Source organism: Durio zibethinus, chromosome 10 (assembly GCF_047325235.1).
Source record: "Durio zibethinus cultivar Kanyao isolate XHJ-2024 chromosome 10, ASM4732523v1, whole genome shotgun sequence".
NCBI classification, from domain to species: Eukaryota; Viridiplantae; Streptophyta; class Magnoliopsida; order Malvales; family Malvaceae; genus Durio; species Durio zibethinus.
This window is the reverse complement of record NC_143171.1, coordinates 5,589,509-5,605,567: the sequence shown is the minus strand read 5'-3', so window position 1 is coordinate 5,605,567 and position 16,059 is coordinate 5,589,509. Positions and strand designations below refer to the sequence as shown.

Here is a 16,059-nt window from a genome sequence, read left to right as displayed (position 1 = left end):
TTACGGCGCTATCTCTTCGGGCGGAAGAAACACATCCAAGGATCCAAGACAGAGTAGAGTTAACATAATCTTGAGTTGAATGGGCTGAAACTCCAGGGATCAACAATCCCATTATTCTAAAAACCCTCAGGAACCACCCTTCTTTGTATTCCGGTCCCTTTGAATAACATATAGTGAAGCTTCTTATCAACTCAAGCAGTGCGTTTATCAATTATCATCATCGGTACGGCCGATAATGGCGAGAAATAGTTCTTGTTTGGTAATTCTGATGTGCATGAGTAGTAATCAACTATATATACTTGACTAATTAATCTAAAAAATTAAAGATGCTTACCTTTCCAGATAGTACCAGTTATAGTGGAGGCAGGTGCCGAAGTCCTTGAACAAAAGATCCATGTCATCGTAAGGCAGCCTTGGCACCATGTCATTTCCATAAACAACTCTGAAATATTGAATTTTGTGCTCTTCCAACTTGTTTTCCATGAACTTGCCAAACTTCTCATCCCCTACTCTTGGTTGGCCATATGTGTAAACCTCTTCCCATCTCCGCAGACTGCAGCAGCAATTTCTCTTCATGGAAAAACAAAATTGCTGGAAATATATAGAATTGCTAACGCCCAACCTAAACCTGCCACTATAAATTTTGTTTTTCACTTTCGCTCAACGGTGCTTTTAACTTGTCTCCTATGTCATAGGAAGCTAAGGGTCTGATTTCGTTTTCTTTGTATTCCAATATTGGCCATCCTACGTTCTTTTGCAAGCCTAGGGCTTTCATAAAACCGCCAGGGATTTTTCCCATTTCAGGAAGCTTGTACCAAGAGAGATCAAAGTCTGAACACCATTCATCTGCATCAAATGGTACCGCCATTCCCTTAAAGGCGTTAACAATGGTGTCATGGTGATCACTTTTATCGCCAAGAAAGAAAAGTTGTGTTGCCGCTTTTTCTTATTGGTAATCTGCCAAACAAAAGAAAATCAGACAAAAAGTCCTCATTTAAATATTGCATAAACAAACAAATATTAAAGATTTTTATGAACAAATTATCCCTTGAAGAAATTAAATCAATTTCGTACCATTCCAGTAATCATAAAAGCCCAAGTACTCCATCTGCCAAAAGATTGCAAAAGAAGCAATTATGTTCAATAATAATCTAATGGAAGATGTCCAACCAAATTAGATACAATTTGTCATATTAATTTCTACAATTCCTCATACCTTACAATGATCCTTGACAATAGTTTCAATGTCCTAATGAGAAGTTTTTAGTTTACGTGGTTTTTCATGAAACGAACTTAGGTTCATTTGAAGTATAAAATTTGATCCATTTGAAAAGCTAATTTTAAATTTCAAAACGAAAGAATCAATATTATGTATTCCAATGAGAATTTTTTATTTTAGTTGATTCTTCGTAAAAAGAAATTAGATTCTTATAAGAAATGAATTTTGATTCATTTGATCTCTGTTCTTATATGATGTTTCAGAGGCCATCATAAACAATGCCGAATAATACCTGCATCCATCTCCAGGTCTGATGTCAGTTTCTAACTCCATTCTCTTTGTCCATATTTCCAATGAAAGAGATGAATATTGCTGAATTTTATCCGGCATCTCAGACTTCCCTTTACCAAAACCAAATTTATCACAAACTTTACTTTGCAACTCTTAATTGGTTTCTTGAACTAGTTAGGTACATTGATTGTGGGGTATGCACTGGCTAGTATATCTTTAAAAAATATTCAAAATTGTTGTAGTATTCCCTGGCTACCAAAACAACTTTTTTCCATTTTAATAAAGATATCCTTAATATTCAAAATTGTTACAGTATCTTCTCTCTCTCTTTTTTTTTTTTTCTTTTTTTAATTTAGAATAAGACAATTAACTTAATTCTAGTCCGTACAAGTAAATCAAGATATAATCCCGTAAATAAATTTTTAAAAAATGCCTAACTAGGATTAGAAAACGATGCAGTATCCCTCTTTTAGGAGTATTTCCCTTTCACCCTATTGAAAAAAATCTCAAATTGGAGATCATTATCAATTCTGTGAAGGAAATTTTCGTTCCAACAGAAGAGGCGCTTTAGCCAGTTGAGAGTAGACATTATCAATACTGGATTATATATATACCAACATTAAAAAAAAATCATATGGTAATATTTCGTTGTCTTTTATCCGATTCAATATTTTCTTTTCTTATTTTTTTTGAGTAAAGGATCAAGAAGATCCTAAAAACAAATCCAAGAAATATTAATGATAGTTGTCTTAACAGAAGATTATGTACATACCTCGTACGAGAATATTAATTAATGATGAGAACAAAAAAGTTCTGGTTAATTGACAGGAAGGTTGAGTCACATCTCGATTACTGATCCCATCCATGACATTGGCTTGCAAGTAAAGATCGGGAACTTCTGCGCCAAAATCGAGATGAATATCAGCCAACCGTACCTGAAACTCTCTTCTGTTTCCGCAGAACTATACACAACTTTTCTGTTCTTCCAACAAGATTCGAAACAAATCAACTAATTTCACTTCTTCGGGTTTCAATATCATATAACTGCGAGAGAAACCCTTGTCGCACTTCCTGCAGGTTTCTGCTCGGGTTTCCATGATTCTGCAGCAGCAGCAGCAGCAGAAGAAGAAGAAGAAGAAGAAGAAGAAGAAGAAGAAAATTTCTTAATATAGACACAAAACAAGAATGAAGTACTTATAATGACACGTTTTAAAATAAAGGCATCAATGAGTCACTTTTCATTAATGTGGCAAATTTATCGTGAATTCATATTCGTTGATATATGCGTTAGTCAAAGTATATATGTTAAGTTTTAATGATTGACTGAATTGATGTAATAAGAAAGATTTATTTAATAATTTGTCCTTTTATTGTTAAAGAAAAACATCCCAGTGCCCAAGACAGGAGGAATTATTATTATTTATATATATAAAAGAAAATTCCTGGGAACCATCAATCGTTGCACCAGGACCAGGCTCACCATTCCAAATTCCCACGGACAGTTGTCAGAACTAAACCATACATATGGTTGGGGAATTTAAGTTGGACTGAAAGGACTAGTCTATTGGTCCAGAACTTAAAACCTCAATACCCTTTTTTTTTTTTTTGGATAAAGAGAAAAAGCCCAATGAAGATTCTACCTCGCACAATAAGAAAAATTAAAAAAAAAAAAAGACCATATACGGCTTGGGGCTACAATATGAATCCATACAAGATTCTTCTTTTTTATAAACTAGTCTAAGATGTCCGGCTTCGCCCGACCTATTATAATAATTTTTAATATTTTATTAAATTAATATTTGATTGAATTAAAAGTTAAAGTGATTTGGGCAATAACATATAAGATAAAGTACCAATAAGTATTGTTTTAGTAACACCCCATATATATATATAACTTGGTGCAAATTTATTAAGTACAACATTTTATGCATCATCCTACTAACCAATATCATAAGTAATAGATTTATATTAAAAATCAATTCTATAAGATCGAGTCAAGTTAGAATCCAATAATTTTTGGGTAAATTTATCATATTTACCTATGATATATATGTTTTATGAACTTAAACTATTCTCTCTATAATGTAGCTATTAGATTAAAGCATATAATTTTTTTTTAAGTTGAAAGAAATTTTATTGAAAAATCAATTTTAAAATTATTAAAAAAATAAAAACAAAAACATTGTAAGCTCAAAATAACAAATTAAGACATGCCCTTCAAATTTCATATATAAAACACTTTTTTTTTTAAGGATTTCTTCTAGGCTAAGACATTTGATAAAGTGTTATTCCTAGTTGTAGACACCCTAATTGATTCGAACCCAAGCCCATTGGGCTTGGTCCAATAAGGTTTGAGCCTAAGCAATTGGATCTGGTCCAATGGGGGGTAAGTTAACCCAAATTTTTTTTTATTGGTTATTGTATTATTTTGAGTTTTTATTTTAATTATTATTTTTAAAAATAATGATTAAAATTAAAAAAGGGAATAATAAATAAAAAAATAAAAAATGAAGAAAGTTTTGTCGTGGATTGGGCTAGTGGCAGAATTATGGTTGAATTAAATTTCCATGGCATAAGGTAAGATTATGGTCAAAATGGGGTTAGAATTAATAAAAAATTCTTCTGATTAAATTCTATAAATACCCACTAATTAGAGAGAGGAGACACGAAAACACATAACACACACATAGAAAGCAAAAATCAGAAACATAGCAAGCAGAAAACAGAAAAAAAAAATTTTAAAGATTTTTGTGTTTAGAGAAAAAAAGGGTTTTTTTTTTTTTTAAATTTGAAAAAATCCCTAGATTCTAGAAAATTTTCAGTTTTCGTTGAATTTTTTGACGTCGGTTGAATTTTTTGATGACTTTTTCGACGCCGTTTGAATTTTTCAACGAAGAATTCCATAATCCAATAAAGATTCCGATGAAAGTTGAATTTTTTGATGACCGTCTGGAGACCCAACCTAGATTTTGGTGATATTCCTTAGAATCCGATCGAAGTTCAATCGGAGTTCATTTGAATAGAGAGAGAGAGAGAGAAAAGAATGGGGAAGAGAGAGAGAGAAAAGAAGAATTCTACTGAAAAGGCTGAGATTTAGCCTTATAAACCCATTGAAAATGACATCATTTTACGTCTAAATAAATCTCAGGATCCGTGCGTTTTCTAGCGGGCGACCTAACCCGTGCATCAACCCGTTTTTATGACCCACGCCCCAGCCGAATCTCACCGTTGAGTCGAGCTGCACCTTCTAGCCGCTTCCTATGTCTACAGCTGAGCCGTTTTGAGCCACTCCAGTTGAGCCATTTTTTTATTTTTGGTTTTTTTAAAATTTTATTTAGTATTTTTTTCTCTTAATATTTTTTTCCTTCATGATTAAATTTAGAAAAAAAATATAAAATAAAATTTGAGAATAAATATTAATTATCCAATGATAGAATCTATAAAAATTTCAAATGGTAAATTTTTATAAAATTCTTAGGTGAGGAATTTTGTCTAAATTTGTCTCAAATTGTGGAATAATTTTAATAAAATTTCAATAATAATAATTAATATTTATCTTCAAACAAAAAAAATATAAAATTTTTTGAAATTAAATACAAATTAGCCAAGGATGAAATTCTTAGAAATTTCAAATGAAAAATTTTTTAAGAAATCTCTAGGTGAGAAATTTTCTCTACATTTGGCCCAAATGGTGGAATAATTTAGATGAAATTTTAATACAAGTAATTGTATTCTTTTCCAACAAAATTTTGGTTGAAAATATGTGATAATTATCCAAGGATGAGATTCTTAAAATTTTCAAATGGTAAATTCTTAAGAAATCTCTAGGTGAGAAATTTTCTTTAAATTTATCCCAAATGGTAGAATAATTTAAATAAAATTTCAATAAAAATAATTATCATTATTTTCTTTCCTAAAAAAGAAATAAAAAGAATTTCTAAATAGGCCCAAATGGTAGAGAATTTAAAAATTCAAAATTTTTTTTTTTTAATTTATCCCAAATGGTGGAATAATTAGATATATTTTAGTTAAAACAAAAATAACTAAACTTTTTCTAATGATAGAGCCTTTTCAAGAAATTAAATGAGATTCTTGAATACTCTTGATGTGAGAAAATATTTTTAAGAGTTCTACTAGATTGATGGAAGAATCTTATGAAATAATTTTCAATATTTCAACATTAAAATTAAAACCATTAGAACTAAGACCATAGCATAAATTTAAAATAATATGATACCATCATTTGGATAGGCATGTGGGGGTGTTATAACCTTTTTCATATGTAATCAAACTCCTGAACCCTGTTCTGGTTAATAGACCTAAACCTATTGTTTTAGGGACCCTTCGTCAAGCTTAGGAACTCTTTAAAGGAATAGATTCTTTAGGTGGCTAATCATACCTAGTAAAAAAGATTGGTGGCAACTCCATCCATTTGTTAAGTCTAGCTATAGCTTTACGGATCTATATGTTATGACAGTTTGGTGAGTTCACTATGGATGCTAGAGAGTCAAGCCATAATTTTTGAATTTATCATATCCTTTGGTCTAATGGTCTTAAATTGTAATTATTTGTTTACTAATTTTTTCCTTTTGTTTCTTATTTGATTTATTTTTAGGGCATGAACCTATATGTTCCTTCATACACACTATCACATGTATTTGCATTACATGAGCTCTCCATCCCTCTTAGGAGAGAGTAAAGTACCTACGCTCTCGTGAGATAATAATCTCTGCAATGGCTAGCGAAATACTCCCACTCAAATTGAATCTTTTTCGTTGGTACCCTGTGATGGGTGAGGATTGGAATGCCTTATTAGTCTATGATGGACGATGATGTAAGGAACAATTTAGGAGCCTTTAATGGTCAAAATGGCCTAACCATGCATATAGTTCACTTCTAAGAGGCTAGCCCTAAGATAGAGCTATTCCTACCCGATGATATATGTAACCTGAAGTTAGGACACAATAAGGAACAATTGGTGATCTAACTATTTTGTTTATTTGATTTTTGTGCACCTGCATCATTTTCATTTCATTCAATGCATCATTTTCATATTATCATATCATTTCATTTCGTGCATTATTATCATTTCATTCTATGCATCATTTTCATGCTCATGATTTAACAATGTCTATGAAAATACACATTTCATTTATGCATCAGCATATCATGCATAAAACATAACATTTCTAATCATAATTATGGTGCTCAAGGTTCGAGGATAGCTCCACCAAGCAAGAACGCCACTCGTCAATACAATATAAGGGCTCGAGCTAGATAGATGGAACAAAAAAATTTTAATCCTTTCGAAAGGATAAAAAAAGCCAAAAAAAAGTTAGAAGGGAAGTTAAATAGGATTTTAGAGGCTTTGAACACGTTGAACAAAGGAAAAAAAATAGAAAAAAATACTAGCCAGCCAGACCATCCATCACAAGAAGTGGATAACCCATCATATCTTCATGGTTTTGAGTCACATCAAGCCTAACTTGCACAAGGTCCACCGTCTTAGCAGTTCATATATCTTGTAAGGTACACATACCCTGAAATACCATTAATTTCAAATTCACCACAATACTAGAGCTTCATAAATTCTATATTTACTGAGAAGGCAGTAAAACCAATATCAGTCTCTAATTTAGATGATTTAGAAGAGAAAGAAAAGCTAAGGCTAAAGGAGAAGGAGGCTTTAAAAGGTTCAAAAGCTGAACAAAAAATAAACTTATTAGATGAAAGGTTACAAGCCGTAAAGGGTATCAATTTTTATGATTCAGTGGATACGACTGGACTTTGTTTAGTCCTAAATATGGTTATTCCTCCAAAATTCAAGGTTTTAAGGTTTGAAAAATATGATGGTACAAAGTGTCCAAAAACTCACATTACTATATACTGTCAGAAAATGGTCGCCCATGTTAATAATGAAAAGCTATTAATGCATGTATTTCAAAATAGCCTTACTGGCTCTGCTGTTAGGTGGTATGTCCAGTTGGATAGGACTCGTATTCATTATTGGAGTGATATAACCCATGACTTCATCAATCAATACTGACATATCATAAATTTAGCCTATGATCATCTTTTTTTACGAAATATGAAAAAGAAAGTAACTGAGTCATTCAAAAAATACGTCCAGAGGTAGAAAGACATGGCTACTTAGACGCAACCTCCTTTGATTGATAAAAAAAATTACAGTATTATTTGTTAGCACCTTAAAATCTATCTATTATGAAAATATGATAAGGAATGCAACAAAGAATTTTGTTGACATGGTGATCTCAAGTAAATCATTGAGAATGCCATTAAAGATGACAAGTTGAAAAGAGGAGAAACTAATAAGGCATCAAAAAAGAAAGAGACTAAAGCTCAAGCTGTGAACTTCGACAGACAATTCAGAGGATATCAACCCTATCCACCCTAAGGTTACTCTCTATACTATCCTACTATGAACAATATCTCATACCAGCCCATACCACAACCATCTTACTCATCTACATACCAGTCTATTTTTAACCCTCAAACTCTCACATACAGCCTTAACATTCAACCTCTCGTAAGACCCTAAATTTATCATATTAGCCTAGCAAATGGTTCATGAGAGTAACAAATTACTTGAAAAAAACTCAGATTTGATCCAATCTTCATAACTTATATGAAGTTATACCAAGAGCTCTATAACAACCACTTGATTGCCCATAGGTATGTGGAGCTGCTCAAACTGCCCTATCCTAAGTGGTATGATCTTACAGTCTACTGTGATTACCATTATGAAATTGTTAGTCATTTCATAAAAAATTACATTGCTCTAAAGTAAAAAATGCATAGGTTGATCAAGGATGGGATGATAAGTTTTGATCAAGAAAGAGCAACAACACCTAATGTTAGTGGCAATCTATTGCCTAATCATAATGTCAATGCTCTGAATGAGAATCAAGAACACGTTGATCCAAAAGGGCTTGGAGAGTTGTAATGAATCAGAGGGCAAGATGTCGATAAAGATCTGTCACCTAATTGCACATGAGGCATAATTTTGAGAAGGACGTTAAGGCTGGTTAAAAGTTGCTTGTCATTTAAAAATTTTTTTTTCAAAGTAATGTGAGGTTTCTTTTAGGCAATAGGATTTCATTTGTTATCATTTTTATAAAGGCAAGTTAATGCATTTCATTACATTTTCTTTTTCATTCAACCATTGTTTCATGCTTTGTTACCTTTCATAACTTTTCATTCCCATTCTCAAATTTTAAATGATGAATGTTAAGATAATAGTAGCAATAATTCTAGAATTTAATTTTGAGAACTCATTTACATTGATCTAAAGAGACTATTTGAGGAAAGAAGTTAGCTACTAATAGATGTGAAATTAATATATCTTGAAGATGTGCAATCTTTTATAAAAATTTATGAGCTTATTTTTGCTCAATAGATGATGTTTAAGGAAAGTATTTACATTTGAGATGACAAATAACTATTTTTTTACCATTTGAAAGATCATTCATTGCTACCCCTTTGAGTCTGTTATGATTTTTTTTTTCTAAAAAAACTCCGACCAAGGATCACCCTTAACACTGAAAGGTAATTTTTAAGAAAGAAAAGAGCCTAAAGATCATAAAAGGTCTAAAAAAAAAGAAAAAAAGTAAAAAAAATGTCACACCTGATTTTGGGTAAAGTAATGTGAATCATTTTATGAGAAGTGAGGTGAATGTGAAAAAAAAAAGTAATGAAATAATGGGGCAAAATGCCAAGTTGTATCAAGTGATAATCTTTTTATTTTAAACCCTTTTAATACATGTTTTAAGCCTATTATATCAATTTCTTTCCTATTATATCAATTTCTTTCATGACCCTTCACCACGGCTTCCATTATAATCTTTAAAAGTCCATTTGGATCAAATGTGAATGCTCGAATTGAATGGTCATATGTTGGGCTAAGGTATACTCATGATGGAATGACAGAATTATGCTTGATTGCTCTAAAGATTGATGTGAAAGATGGGTGAACGAATGAAGAAAGAAAAAATAAAAAATAAAAAATAAAAAAAAGAGAAAAATGGAAAAAAGAGAAAAGTGGAAATAAGAAAAAATGAAGACTCAAATTGAAAACCCAAAAGGGCGATTTGGGTAGTAAATCTCTGAGTTGACAGTTTACATATATCGAAGATCAAAGATATTTGAGGATCTTCCAAGGCTGGAGCAAGGTTTGATGAGCTCAAAATAATTTTGACAATCAATGGAATGAGTTTTCGAAAAAGAATCTTGGATTAATATTCAAAATTATTTGAATATTTATTGCTTGGATATACCATTCATCCCGATGACTGCATTCAAACTTGTTTTTTTCTCCGTTTATTTTTGTACCAGACTCATTTCTCATTAATTGCCTTTTCCTCAATTAACCTTGTGTTTTTGTATCCCATAATGAATTAAGAAAATGTATGAATGCTTTATATTTGTCATGATTTAAAATGATGATGAATGAATGATAATGTGCGTAAAAAAGTCTTGCATTCTTTTGAAAAGAAATCCAAGATGATAAAAAAAATGAAAAGATCGTAGAAACCTAAAAAAGATTATTTAAGATAACACATGGTGTGATCAAATGATGAATATGGTGATGGGTTGGTCAACAAATGAAGAGAGTGCAAAAACGTAAAAAGTTGATATGACCAAGTGATGAATACAAAGATGAATTGATCGACATAGCCTATCAATGATGATCTAATGATGAAAATAATATGGATCAGTGGATGAAGTTTGTTTTGGAATGGTTAAGGCTGAAAAACTTATAAGTGGTGACCTAGTGATAGATGATGAAATTTGTTTTGGAATGGCTAATGCTGAGACACCTATGAGTAGTGACCTAGTGATGGTAGACGAAACTTGTTCTAGAATTTATTAGTGCTGAGAAGCCTATGAATGGTGATCAAGTGATGATCAATTAATGAAACTTGTTCCAAAGTATTAAGAAACTAAACAAGGAAGAAATGTGAGATGGTGGAGTCTTGAGAACCATATTACCACATTTTGATTAGAATTTCATGACATTGACATCCACATTACATGCAGAATGTTTGCATTATTGTTTGGAGACTATTTGAAACTTTGGTTTGGATATGCATTTGCATTATGTAGTAGACATTTGAATTATGGTTAAGAATGTGGCATTGTGAGAATCTAGATTGTTGCATTTGCATCATTAAGGAAACATTTGCATCATTGATCATGACATTCATTACATGTAAAATTTTGAGTCCCTTAAAAAAGAAATCGTGAATCTTTTAATAAGAATTTTTGAGTTCTCAAATGCGAATCTTTGAATTTCAAACGAGAATATTTGAGATGTGAAACCCTCAGATTTGTCAAATATGAATCTTTGAACTCGAACGAGAAGCTTTGAACTTTTAAATGTGAATCTCTAAAGTTCAAATGAGAATGTTTAAATGTTGGATACGAGTCTTACAAGTTGCAAATGCAAATTTTAAAATCTTACAAATCTAAATTCTTGCACATCTAAAATTTTGCCAATCAAATTCTAGTGAAATTGAAGTTTTGAGAATCAAGTTTCAGTAAATTATTACGAAGCTGAAAGGTTCTTGCGAATTTGAACTTTTGAATTTTGAACTCAAATTGTGAATCTTTGAGTTTCCCTTACAAATTCCATCAGACATGATCTATGACTTATTTGGTTATGATTGTCCAGGAGCAATTTATTTTTTTCAAAGTTCTATTGCCTCTATTTAGAGGAGTAATTTATTTTTTCAAAGTACTGTTGCCTCTATTTAGATGAGCAATTTATTTTTTTAAGTTTTGTTACCTCTATTTAAAGGAGTAATTTATTTTTTCAAAGTTGTGTTGCCTCTATTTAGAGGAGCAATTTATTTTTCAAAGTCATTGAACCTCTGCATAGATGAGCATTTATGTTTCTCAAAGTCGTTGAGCCTCTATTTAGAGGAGTTTTATTACTTTTTCCAAAAATAAAAAATAAAAAAAACAACAAAAAAGATGAATGTGTTGGGATGATCATATGCAGGGTGTCTACGTCTTTGCACAATTCTTGTTGCACAGAAAATGCACAAAGAAGGGCAGCTGTAAACACCCTAATTAGTTTGGACCCAAGCCCATTAGGCCTAATCTAATAAGGTTTGAGCCTAAGCAATTGGATTAGGTCTAATAGGGGGTAAGTTGGCCCAAAAGTTTTTTTTTATTGGTTATTTTATTATTCTAAGTTTTTATTTTAATTGTTATTTTAAGAAATAATGATTAAAATTAAAAAAATAATAAATAAAAAAATAAAAAATGAAGAAGGTTCTGTCGTGGAGAATGATGGTTGAATTATGGTCAAAATGAAAATTAGAATTAATAAAAAATTCTTCTGATTAAATTCTATAAATACCTACTGATCAGAGATAGAAGACACGAAAACATAAAACACACACACAGAAAGCAAAAATCAGAAACACAACAAGCAAAAAGCAAAAAAAAAAATTTTGAAGATTTTTTAGAGAAAAAAAAAAGGGTTCTATTGAAAAAATATGGAAAAATCCATAGACTCTATAAAATTTTTGGAAAATTTTCAGTTTTCGTTAAATTTTTTGGCGTTGATTGAATTTTTCAGCTACTTTTGGGGTGCCGTTTGAATTTTTTGGCGAGGAATTCCAGAATTCGATGAAGATTTCGGTGAAAGTTAAATTTTTCAACAACCGTCCAGTGACCCAACCCAGATTTCGACGATATTCCCTAGAATCCTATCAAAGTTCAACAAGAGTTCATCTGGATAGAGAGAGAGAGAAAAAAAAAGGAAGAGAGAGAGGGGGAAGAAGAATTCTGCTGAAAGGCTAAGATTTAGCCTTATATATCAATTGAAAACAATGTTGTTTTGCTTCTAAATAAATCTTAGGATCCGCACATTTTCTAGCAGGTGACTCGACTCGCGCGTCAACCTGCTTTTGTGACCCACGTCTCAGTTGAATCTCACAACTGAACTGAGCCGAGCCGAGCCATACCCCCAAGCCACGCCTTTTAGAGGCATTCTGTGTCTGTAGCTGAGCCGCTCCAGCTGAGCCATTTTTTTGTTTTCTTTGGTGTTTTTTTATTTATTTTATTTAGTATTTTTTCTCTTAGTATTTTTTTTCCTTCATGATTAAATTTAGAAAAAAATATAAAATATAAAATTAAATTTTGATAATAAATATTAATTATCCAATGATGGAATCTATAGAAATTTCAAATGGTAAATTTCTATAAAATTCTTAGGTGAAGAATTTTGTCTAAATTTGTCCCAAATTATAGAATAATTTTGATAAAGTTTTAATAATAATAATTAATATTTATCTTCAAACAAAAAAATATAAAAAATTTTGGAATTAAATACAAATTAGCCAAGGATGAGATTCTTAAAAATTTCAAATGATAAATTTTCTAAGAAATCTATATGTAAGAAATTTTCTCTAAATTTGGAGAAAATTTGGCCCAAATGGTAAAATAATTTAGAAGAAATTTCAATATAAGTAATTGTGTTATTTTTCAATAAAATTTTTGTTGAAAATATGTGATAATTATCTAAGGATGAGATTTTTAGAAATTTCAATTGATAAATTCCTAAAAAATCTATAGGTGAGAAATTTTCTTTAAATTTATCCCAAATGGTGAAATAATTTAAATGAAATTTCAATAAAAATAATTGTCATATTATTTTCTTTTCGAAAAAAGAAATAAAAAAAATTTCTAAATAGGCCCAAATGATGAAAAATTTAGAAATTAAAAAAAAATAAAATATTTCTAATTTGGCCCAAATGGTGAAATAATTAGATATATTTTAGTCAAAACAAAAATTGCTAAACTTTTTCCGACGACGGAGCCTCTTCAAAAAATTAAATGAGATTCTTGAATACTCTTAAGGTGAGAAGATATTTTTAAGAGTTCTGCCAGATTGATGGAAGATTATTATAAAATGATTTTCAATATTTCAACATTAACATTAAAACCATTAGAACCAAGACTATAAGATAAATTTAAAATAATATGGTACCATCCTTTGGATGGGCATGTGGAGGTGTTATAACATTCCCCACATGTAACTGAACTCTCGAACCCCATTTTGGTCAGTAGACCCAAACCTATTGTTTTAGGGACCCTTCGTCAAGCTTAAGAGCTCCTTAAAGTAATAGATTCTTTAAGTGGCCAATCACACCTAGTAAAAAGGATTGGTGGCGACTCCATCCATTTGTTAAGTCTAGCTATAGATTTACGGATCTATATGTTATAACACTAGTAAGATTCATCTCTAATTCTTCACCCATTTGATCTGAATTTTCAAACTTTCATCCTAAGTATCACCTTCATTACTTACAAAAGATAATAAAATGTCCCATTAACACTACACATTTCTATACAAATTAATTTCTAAGATAACTAGAAGATAAGAATAAAGATAAATTCTATAGCTAGAGCCTACATTCAAACAATAATGACATATGAAGAACTATAATTGAGAAGTAATTTAACTTACTAGTTGTCTCTGAGTTTGAATTCCATGGAGAAATCCCCATTGATGTGGATGAAAATGAAATCCCTCAAAACCCAAAAGTACCAAGTGAAGTAAGAGCTGTCGGGAACAAATAAGTCAGACAAACTCCACAGAGAAAACCCACTACACAAATTTGGCATGGAAATGAACTACTCATTTGCAAAGCTTTTTGTGAAAACACTTTCTCAAAAAACTTTTGGTTTGTTGGTTCCATGTTCTTCTTTATTTAACTTTTTCAAAGATTATCAAGTTCCATAAAAAAAAAAACCCTCTACAGCCCTTGAAGTATTGATTTCTTTTCTCTAAAATTCCATGTCATGCTAACTATCATGCAAATATAATCACATGAAAACATATATAGTTTTAAATATATTGATGTTTTTCATATGAAAGTGAAACATAAGCTTGAAAAAGTTGGTTTATGTTCAACCAATGAAAGGAAAAAACACGTTCACTAAATTGTCACTCTCAAATTCTCAACCATTCACTTCATCATTAATGACTCCTTAGCCTTGGTGGTCTACTGCTATCTTTTCTTTACAATTACAAAATAAATTGAAATTTCTCATCAAAATTCTTATCAGAACATTGTAAACTCAAAATAACAAATTAAAACATGTACATCAAATTTCATGTATAAAACTTTTTGTTGTTTTTTAGGGATTTCTGCTAGGCTAAGACTCACCTAATGAATTGTTATTCCTAGTACAATTCATCTCTATTTGCAATTGTGATTTGCCTTCTTATAGATTTCCTTCACATATAAAAATGTTTTGCATTAATTTAAGAATTTTTTCTAACAAATTCATTACATGTTCAAGCTAAAGCTATTTTAGAAAATGTTGAATGGATGAAAAATTCATTCTGTGCCTAAGCAAATGATTCAAAACCATACAAAACTTCCAAGTTAGATATATTAACTGTAGAAGGTGTAACAAATAGCTGATTTGAGATGGTACATGGTTTAGAAAAATTAAAAGAAATGTCTATTGAGCTTTCTTCATTTGAAGAAAATGTGTCTGCTCCTGTGTTGAAACTGAAGAATCCATTTTGTTTTTCATAATTGTTGTTTGTGGGAGTTAGTTAAATTGGCTGTAGTACTTCCACTAAACATATTGGGGTGACCTTAATCCATTTCTCATTTGATAACATTTGCAAAAAACAATGACAACAAATCTAACTGGGTTTTCATGATTCTAGCTAAGTTTATATTATACTATACCTTCACACAAATCAAACTAATAATTTCAAAACAAATATAGTTTTTATCATTTCATCTTCATTTAGTGTTCATTGATTTCATATCAACTTGTGCAATAAATCAAACAAATGACTTTATCATTATTACACAAAATAAATATATAAAAATATAACAAATCACTTTTTCACCAAAAGCAAAATAATATAAGTATAAATAGAGTTAAAAGCATCACATCAGTGTTTAACATCTTTTTTCCTCCCATTTCACTCTTGATACCATAACATTAAGCTTTTCAATTGCATGTACAAATTCATAGAAAAATGCAAGTTTATTTGTCATTCAAATGCAAAAACTATTTTATCCTAGAGTCATTCAATGGAGCACCTTCTTAAACTTAGATAGTGTCATGACTCATGACATTAGTAAATGCCAATATTGCAGGGTCTTTAATATAGTTTACAAACATCTTTTTCAGTGCATTAGCAAACTTAAAAATTATATTGTGAGAATGGGATGATAATAGAAATGGAAAGGTGAAAGCCATGGTGATAAGGGGAAAGAGATGAAGGAAAAAGATAGAAACCCTCTATTTCTTACTCAAGAGGAAGAACGAACTTTCAAATGGAAGAGAAGATAGAGGGATAACTCCTTGAGGATCTAAAGATTTACCAAGTACACCCTTAAAGATCTAAGCTTAAGATACATATAAATCATATAAAAAACAAAATAACCAACTCAAAACTCCAGATACACCCATCATGATCCTCACCATTACATCACAAAAATCATTTACTGTTTGCATCACTTTAAACTTATGATCTAGAAAGCAGT

General features: G+C 30.7%; 1 pseudogene; it reads right to left on the bottom strand.

The window, feature by feature from the left end:
• Positions 1-2,607, bottom strand: LOC111293251 (triacylglycerol lipase OBL1-like; annotated as a pseudogene).
• Positions 2,608-16,059: the final 13,452 nt, after the last annotated feature.